At 43.1% G+C, this 9,466-nt stretch overlaps 1 pseudogene; it reads right to left on the bottom strand.

Annotated features, from left to right (window-relative positions):
- Positions 1-3,402: 3,402 nt before the first annotated feature.
- Positions 3,403-5,134, bottom strand: LOC100348198 (solute carrier family 25 member 36 pseudogene; annotated as a pseudogene).
- Positions 5,135-9,466: the final 4,332 nt, after the last annotated feature.

Below are 9,466 nucleotides of genomic sequence, written 5' to 3'. Positions count from 1 at the left end.
CCAGTTCAAGACCAGGCTATTCTACTTCCAATCCAGCTCTGGGATAGAAGTGGAGAGTGGTCAAAGTGCTTGGGCCACTACACTCACATGGGAGCTCCAGAAAAAGCTCCTGACTCCTGGCTTCAGCCTGGCCCTGCCCTGGCCATTGCAGCCATTTGGGGAGTGAACCAGCAGATGGAAGATCTTTCTCTCTCTCCCACTCTCTCTCAACTCTCTCTCTCTTTCTCTCTGTCTCTGTTCCTCTCTCCATGTAACTCTGACTTTCAAATAAACAAATAAATCTTTTAAAGAAGAAAAGACATGATATCCAATATTGAAGTGCTCGGGTTCCATTCAAGTCATAGCTCTACTTCTGGTTCCAGCTTCCTGCTAAGGCCCACCCTGGAAGGCAGGAGATCATTATTTATTTATTTTAAAGATTTATTTATTTATTTGAAATGCAGAGTTACCGGGAGGCAGAGGCAGAGAGAGAGAGGTCTTCCATCCGATGGTTCACTCCCCAATTGGCTGCAATAGCCGGAACTGTGCCAGTCCGAAGCCAGGAGCCAAGAGCCTCTTCCCAGTCTCCCACATGGGTTCATGGGCCCAAGGACTAGGGCCATCTTCTACTGCCTTCCCAGGCGATAGCAGAGAGCTGGATAGGAAGTGGAGCCGCTGGGACTTGAACCAGCATTCATATGGGATGCCAGCACTGCAAGTGGTGGCTTTACCCATTACGCCACAGTGCCGGCTCCCGAGATGATTATTTAAATACTTGGGTTCCTGCTGCCTATGTTGGAAGCATTTAGGAACTGAATGAGCAAATTAAAGATCTTTCACTCTCTCTCTGCCTTTCAAAAGAAATTAAAATGTTTAATTTTTAAAATATTTATTTATATGAATGTCAGAGCTACAGAGAGAGAGGGAGAAACAGAGACAGAGACAGAGAGAGTTCTTCCATCTGCTGGTTCATTCACCAGACGGCTGCAATGGCTAGGGCTGGACCAAACCAAAGCCAAGAGCCAGGAGCTTCTTCCAGGCCTCCCATATTGGTGCAGGAGCCCAAACACTTGGGCCATCTTCTGCTGCTTTTATAGGTCTTTAGCAGGGAGTTGGATTGGAAGTGGAGCAGCCAGGATACAAAACAGTGCCCATAGGGAATGCCAGCATTGCAGGAGGCAGGTTTACCAGATGAGCCATTACACTGACCCTCCCCCCAATACTTAATTTTTTAAAAGATGCTAATGTTAATGCCCATGGCAACCACTAAGAAAATAAGTTAATAATATATAGTAAAGCAAATGGCAAAAGAATTTAGGAGGCCAGTGTTTTGGCATAGTGGGTAAAGCTGCTGCCTGCAATACTGGCATCCCATATGGGTGCCAGTTCAATCCCAGCTGCTCCACTCCCAATTCAACTTCCTGATAAAGTGCCTGGGAAAGCAATGGAAGATGGGCCAACTGTTTGGACCCCTGCCATCCATGTGGGAGACCTGGAAGAAGCTCCTGGCTCCTGGCTTTGGATCCCAGCCCTAGCTGTTGGGATCATCTGGGGAATGAACCAGAAGATAGAAGATATATATATATCTCTCTCTATGTTTATCTCTCTCTCTATGTTTATTTCTCTCTCTCTCTCTCCTATGTAGCCCTGACTTCCAAATAAATAAATAAAACTTTTTTTAAAAAAGAATTTAAATAATACAATAGAAAATACCTATACACATCAATGGAAGGATTAAAAGGAAAGAATTAATAGCAAATTGACAAAGGTAAGTCCTTCCTTATCTGTGGCTACATTAATAAATGAATTAAATTCAGGCCGGCGCCGTGGCTCACTAGGCTAATCCTCCGCCTAGCGGCGCCGGCACCCCGGGTTCTAGTCCCGGTTGGGGCACTGGATTCTGTCCCGGTTGCCCCTCTTCCAGGCCAGCTCTCTGCTGTGGCCAGGGAGTGCAGTGGAGGATGGCCCAGGTGCTTGGGCCCTGCACCCCATGGGAGACCAGGAAAAGCACCTGGCTCCTGGCTCCTGCCATCGGATCAGCGCGGTGCGCCAGCCACAGCGCACCAGCCGCGGCGGCCATTGGAGGGTGAACCAACGGCAAAGGAAGACCTTTCTCTCTCTCTCTCTCTCTCTCTCTCTCTCACTGTCCACTCTGCCTGTCAAAAAAAAAAAAAAAAGGATTAAATTCTCCAATTAAAAGGCAAAAATTAGCAAAAAAAAAAAAAAAAAAAAACCTAACTATACTGAATTTTACCAAAGATTCAATTCACATTTTTTTTTTGACAGGCAGAGTTAGACAGAGAGAGAAAGAGAGAGAGAGAGAGAGAGAAAGGTCTTCCTTTTTCCATTGGTTCACCCCCCCCAAATAGCCGCTAAGGGTGGCGCACTGCACTGCTGGAATCAACTTCTTCCAAGTTCTTGTTAATGTTGATAGGTTGACTTGCTTCTATAAATCACAAGTGTTCTTAATAGCATCTAGAATGGTGAATCCTTTCTAGAAAGTTCTAGAAAGTTTTACTTTGTCCAGATCTATTAGAGGAAACACTATCTATGATAGTGCTATGGTTTGAATATGATTTGTCTTTTCCCATTCATGCAGGAATTTAACCATAAAGTTTCATGTCATAATGGTATTAAGAGAGTGGAAATGTTATCCACTTATGCCATTTGGAGATGGAAAGCTTTGGAAATTGATTAAATTATATTAGGTCAATGGGGTGGGGCCCCCATTATTGAATCCTGGTGGCTTTATTTTTTTTTTAATTGTAGACATTTTATACACCAGTATAGCAACATCCATAGGCAAAGTCTCTTAGAGAATTACAACAAATAGCTTCATAAGGGCCATATATAGAATACATTTAAAGTATTAAAAGGTACAGTTGTCTCAATAGCAAAATTTAAAAGTTATATCCTGTTAATACATTTAACCCAAACTAACTTGAATGCTATGATTTACCGTTCAGAAAATGCAGCACAGAATAAATTTCTTGTCAAAAGCAGCTTGTTCTTTTGCCAAACTCTAAGTCAGTTAAGAGCATTACCCACTGAATCAGATGCAGAGGGACCCTCATCTTTAATACTGTTACTGTCCCACATATTAGTTTTAGTATGTTATTTTTAAAATAAAAACTTTCAAGGGCCAAACAGAAAATTACCAGTTTCTCTACAAAATAATTAAAATGTAATCTACATAGGCTTGAAAACAACTCAAGGGCTCAAATTCTTAAAGTGAAAACAAGTACAGAAAAATTGAGAAGTGGTGTATGTTTTCCACTTGTAATGATACTAAGGTGTGACAAATAGGTAGAAAGTCAAGTTTATATCCAGTAAGTCACTGAAAAGACTACTACATTCATTCAAGTACCATACAATTAGGGAAGATATGAGGACATGCTCAAGACACTGAAATGGTCAAGAATCAACATTTTACTAGTTTATTTCATCTTCCCAAACCATTACCATGTGAGTTGGATACACTGGCAAACAATTTAAAATCCACATTATGCAAAAGATCAAACACTTGTAAGCTGTGGAAATCAAAATTTAATGTTAAAAATATGTAAGATATTTAGATGCTATCTCGTTGGCTGTAAAAAGCAACTACAAAGCCAAATAACTGAACATAAAATATTGAGCAAGGTCTTCTTGGGAAAATGTGACAGTAATACCAAGGCTCTCCCTAATGTTGTTGCTTAACACTTTTACAGGAATTAATAGCCAGAAATCAGAAATTTATGACTGCCAATACTATCTTTGGATAGTTACAGTATGTGTTTAGAATATTGGAGAAGTGTGTGCTCATGGAATAAACAACACTATACTCTGACTGCCATAAATCAATGAAACACAACTGCATCTGGTGGACATGGTAGAGAAAATGGCAATTTTGCGTAAGGAGTGCTTTGAGAGGCATTTCCTTGAAGGCAGCCAAGGTTTTTCTTTCCCTCATTACTGAAAGATCAAGTAATGTGGTATGGTTACTTAAATTCCTACAACCAAACTTCCACTTAGGCATAGTTACATGTTCCCAAACTACTTTTCTTCCGTCCACCATGCTGGCTTGGATACTCCATGGTCCACTGCAATCTTTTGGTCTCCCCTCTCTGGAGCAGCCCCGCACTGCTATCCATTGAGTAGGTACACCACCAATTCATAGGTGGCTATCATAATGGCTGTGTTTGGAATCTGTCTCACCAGATGAGTTGTTAGGCCACGGTAAGGAGATCCATAACCTTCTTCTTGAACAACCAAAGAGAGTGTCTGAAAAAATGATCTATATTTTGTTCCCTCTTCACGTAGTCTTGTTCTTACAACTTCATGAGGGTATGCGATAGTTGTGGCACAAGTCTTTGAGGTGGCTGCAGCCAGCATCATTCCCACAAAATCTGATGCTTCCTTCACAGACTCTTCATCGTTTTCCATCATAGAGGCAGTCTTACATTCCAGCAGTTTTTGCTTTATACTTTCATAAATAACAAAGTGGATAACAGTCTCTGATATGCCAGCATAGGAAGCAGACATGCCCCTGTAAAATCCTCTAAGTCCATCTGTCTGATATACTTTGCGAACACATTCAAAAGCACCCAATCGCTTTTCCCCACGGCTCCTTGCATCAAGTTGTAACCGAGTCGTTATAAGCCAGATGGGGTTAGTTGCTGTGATTGCAGTAAAACCTGCCATTGCAGCTGAAATCATGTGTACCTGGGTAGAATGAGGATCAAATACACCACTCAACTTTTCCTTGCAGTTTGAATAAGCAGCAAAGTATATTGCTCTGGAAGGGGCTACCCCCACTAAATTGGGGCCTAATCCTCTAAATAGGAAACGAGGCCCTTCTTTTTCCAAGATCACCTTTAGGCAATGGAGAGGTCCAGGTGACACTGGTTGACACTGGCTCCGGCCATGGTGTTCAGCTGAACTTCAGAGATGTACAGTGTCACAGAAGATGGCTGCAGCCTTGTTTTCACAACTTCCAGTGGACATGTCAGAATAGCTCCCACTGCACCACCACATCCCCCAGCAAACAGATGCACCAGCGTGTCCCTCTGGCTCATTCTCTCTCCCGCATGTCCTCTCGGCGCCGAGGCGGGACGCGGATCCGGCCGCCCGCCACGGCGGACGGCTTCGGTCCCGATGGGAGACGCAGGGCGCCCCGGGGGACAGTGAGAAGAGCCACCGGCGCAACCCTCCCCGCGGCGCTCCCGCCACGCGCCGCCCTCCCTGGCTCAGCGATCTCCCCGAATCCTGGTGACTTTAAAAGGAGGCGAGGAGAGACCACATAGAAACAGAGAGATATGGGGCCCACAATGTGGTTACTGGTATAAGTCTTGGATGCTCTGTTTCTTATTCAGGTCTCCATTAGAGGCCTGAGAAGGCAGCAGAAGATGGCCCAAATACTTGGGCCACTGACACCCAAGTGGGACCCAAATGGAATTCCAGCTCCTGGCTTTGGTCTGACCTAACCCCAGCCATTGCAGCCATTTGGGAATCAGGCAGCAGATGGAAAAATTTCTCCCTCTGTCTCTCTGTAACTCTGTCTTTCAAATAAATCTTTAAGAAAGCAACAGAGAGACACACATGTGCTCCAAGCATGATGTGTTTCAGTCCAAGGGGGCGGGGCCCTCATAAGAACCTGTGCCATGCTCTTTGAACCTTCTATCTCCAGAACCATGAGACAAAATAAAACTCATTTTTTTCCATATAAAGTAGCCTGCCTCAGGTATTTCATTGTAGCAATGAAAGCTAACAAATACATGCAGTTGCAGCCTTAAAAACTATATTTCTAAGTAATAAACCTTGAAAGTTGGAGGAGGACATTTGGTTTAGCACTTAAGACACATACATCCCACATCAGAGTTCTTGGATTTGATACCCACCTAACTCCAGGTTTTGCTAATGCAGGCCCTGGGAAGCAGCAGTTATGGCTCATCCAGTTGGGTTCCTGCCACTCTTGTGGGAGACTTAGATTAAGCTCCTGTCTCTCAGCTTTGGCCTTGACTCCAGTGCCAGCTCTTGTGGGGATTTAGGGAATAAAACAGTGGATAGGAGCTCTCTCTCTCTTTCTGAAAACATGTACACAAAAAAATTTTAAAAATATTTAGAAGTCTAAATTACTCCTAGATTCATAGGCTGAGAATAAATTTTGTGTTTTTAGGCAAGAAAATAACATTAATCTCATTGTATATCTCCATCAGATCTTGGGCAATCAAGTGCATTGTCAACAAGTAGTAATATTTTAGAAAGGATATTTTTTCTAAGCAATTGGTCTCAATGACAGATTTAAAATATTTTGTAAACCAGGGCCAGCATTGTGGAGCAGGAGGTTAAGCACTTGCCTGCAATGCCAATATTCCACAGGGGCTCTGAATCAAGGCCCGGCTGTTCCATTCCTGATCCAGTTCCCTGCTAATGTGCCTGGAAAAACAGTGGAAGATGGCTCAACTACATGGGCTCCTGCGCCCACATGGGAGACCTAGATGAAGCTCCTCACTCCTAGCTTTAGCCTGGTCCAGAGCTGGCCATTGAAGCCATCTGGAGAGTGAATAAGCAGATGGAAGATCTCCCTCTCTTGCTCTCTGTAACTCTGCTTTTCAAATAAATAAATAAATCTTTTTAAAAAATGTTAGATGTACTGTCACTCAGGTTTTTTGTTCCATGCACAGAGAACAGGCAGATTGGATTTAATGCAATCCTTAAGGGCTCTAGCACAATAAATGACTATCAGCTTCAACTTACAGTCACCCACCAGTATTAGCTCCTGACAAAGCCTGTCCTTTGCAGCTGTGAAGCAGGCATTGACTTATCCTCCACAGCTATGCAGTTTCCATGGCATGTTCTTCCAACAGAAGCTGTTTTGCCAACCTGGAAAATAGGTTGTTTAGTGTAGCTACCTTCATCAGTTACCTTAACTAAATCTTCTGGATAACTTGCTGTAGCTTCCACATCAGCACTTACTTGCACTTTGATTTTATGGAGATGGATTTTTTTCCTTCAGTCTCAAGAACCAACCTCTCCTAGCTTCAAACATTTCTTCTGGAACCTTCTCACCTCTCACATCCTTCACAGAACTGAAGAGAGGGTCTTGCTCTGGCTTAAGGGAATGTTGTGGCTGGTTTGGTCTATACACCCCTCTAACATTTTCTCCACATCAGCCTTAAGGTTGCTTCACTTTCTCATTATTTGTGTGTTCACTAAAGTAGCATTTTAAAATTTCCTTTAAGAACTCTTCCCTTGCATTCACAGCTTGGCTAACTGGGACAAGAGGCCTAGTTTTGGCCTATCTTGGCTTTCTTTTGATATGGTTTCTTTGCTAAATGTAATTTACAGCTTTCAATTGAAAATGAGAGATATAGGACTTTTCTTTCACTTGACTAGTTGTAAGTCATTATAGGGTTTTTTTTTAAAGATTTATTTATTTATTTGAAAGTCAGAGTTACACAAAGAGAGAAGGAGAGGCAGAGAGAGAGAGAGAGGTCTTCCAGCCGCTGGTTCACTCCCCAATTGGCCACAATGGCTGGAGCTGTGCCGATCAGAAACTAGGAGCCAGGAGCTTCTTCCAGGTCTCCCACATGGGTGCAGGGGCCCAAGGACTTGGGCCATCTTCTACTGCTTTTCCATCCATAGCAGAGAGGTGGACTGGAAGTGGAGCAGCCAGGTCTTGAATCGGCGCCCATATGGGATGCCAGCACTTCAGGTCAGGGTGTTAACCCACTGTGCCACAGCGCCGGCCCCCACATACAACATTTATCAATAAGTTTGCCAGTTTGTATGGGTGAGGTTTGTGATGCCCTGTGAAATAATTACAATAACAACATCAAAGGTCCCCGATCACAAATAACCATAACAGACATAATAACGCTGAATAAGTGTAAAAGATTGTGAGAGTTACCAAAATGTGACACAGAGATATCAAGTGAGCACATGCTATTGGAAAAATAATGCCCAACAACTGTCCTGATGTGGGGTTGCCACAAACCTTCAGCTGGAACACAATATCTGAGGCAGGTGTTTGGTACAGCAGTTAAGACACTTCTTGGAGCAACCACATCTCCTATTCAAGTGCCTGAGTCTGAGTCCTGGCTCCACTTCCAATTCCCTCTTCCTGCTAATGCACACTTCAGGAGTCAGCAAGTGATGGCCCAGGTCCCTGCCACTCATGTGGAAGACCTGGATTGAATTCCTGGCTCTTGGCTTCAGCCTAGCCCATCTCTGACCATTGCAGGCATTTGGGAAGTAAACCAGGGGATGGAAGATCATTATCTGTCTCTCCATCTGGGTTTTTCTGCCTTCAAAATAAAATAAGCATATGAAAAGCACAATATCTGTGAAGCACCGTAAATGCAGTTTTTCTGTATAGGATTATACCCAGCCCCTTGTAAATTACGGTAATCCTGAGATATTTGGAAGATGAGAGGTTTAGAGCTGGCTTTTGTTCATTTGTATGAAACAACCCTATATGTTCATAACTGATCATCTCATTAAGAATTGTAGTGATATAAATTGATTTACCCTGTAAAATTTATCCTATTCAGGGCAGGTATTTGGTATAGTGGTTAAGACACTGGTTGGGTGCTGGCGCTGTGGCATGGCAGGTAAAGCTGCCACCTGCAGTGCCGGCATCCCATATTGGCGCTGTTTCATGTCCTGGCTACTCTTCTACTGATCCAGTTCTCTGCTATGGCCTGGGAAACCAGTATAAGATGGTCCAAGTCCTCGGGCCCCTGTATGACAGACCTGGGAAAATTTCCTGGTTCCTAGCTTTGGATCGGTGTAGCTTTGGATCGCCGTAGCTCTGGCTATTTCAGCCACTTGGGGAGTGAACCAGCAAATGGAAGACCTCTCTCTCTGCCTCTCTAACTCTGTCTTTCAAATAAACAAACAAATCTTTTTTTAAAAAAAAACCATACAATTGTATATAAATTGATTATCTGATCTAAAATGGGATTTCTCAAACTCAACACTTTTTACATTCCATATTGAATAATTTGGTGTAGTTCATAGAGAAAAGACAAGATCTCTGTTTGCTCCTTTTCTTTTATCTACAATTTTCAAAATAAGAAGTTCTGCAGAAGTGTCCTTGGGGATTTTTGTCTGTGTGAGTCTTCATGAGCCCATGAATGTAAGTATATTTGATTTATCTCAACCAGTGCAGTGAGTATTCTCAGTAATGTCCAAATTACCCTGCTAGCTGCAGAATACTTGCTTGCTAAGCCCTTTCGCATGACTCCAGTATTCCCTAAAAACTTTCTTGTTTTCTGGATGACACAAATGTACATTTTCTGCCCCAAATCTGGAACCAGCCATGTTTCCAAGAAGCCTTGATTTCTCCTATTGGGAATTGGTAATGAGAGACCAAAATCCAGGCATTGTTTGCTACTGTCCTTATTTCAAGGCTTTCTCAGTAATCAGAGCTGGTAAATATTTTCTCTTCTCTTTCAAGATAAAACATTGTGGGGGCCAGCGCTGTGGCGCGGTGGGTTAAAAC

Source organism: Oryctolagus cuniculus, chromosome 1, assembly GCF_051225735.1.
Source record: "Oryctolagus cuniculus isolate XC-2025 breed Fujian yellow rabbit chromosome 1, ASM5122573v1, whole genome shotgun sequence".
In the NCBI taxonomy this organism is placed as follows: domain Eukaryota; kingdom Metazoa; phylum Chordata; class Mammalia; order Lagomorpha; family Leporidae; genus Oryctolagus; species Oryctolagus cuniculus.
The sequence above is the reverse complement of the archived record's forward strand: the minus strand, read 5'-3'. Positions and strand labels throughout refer to the sequence as shown.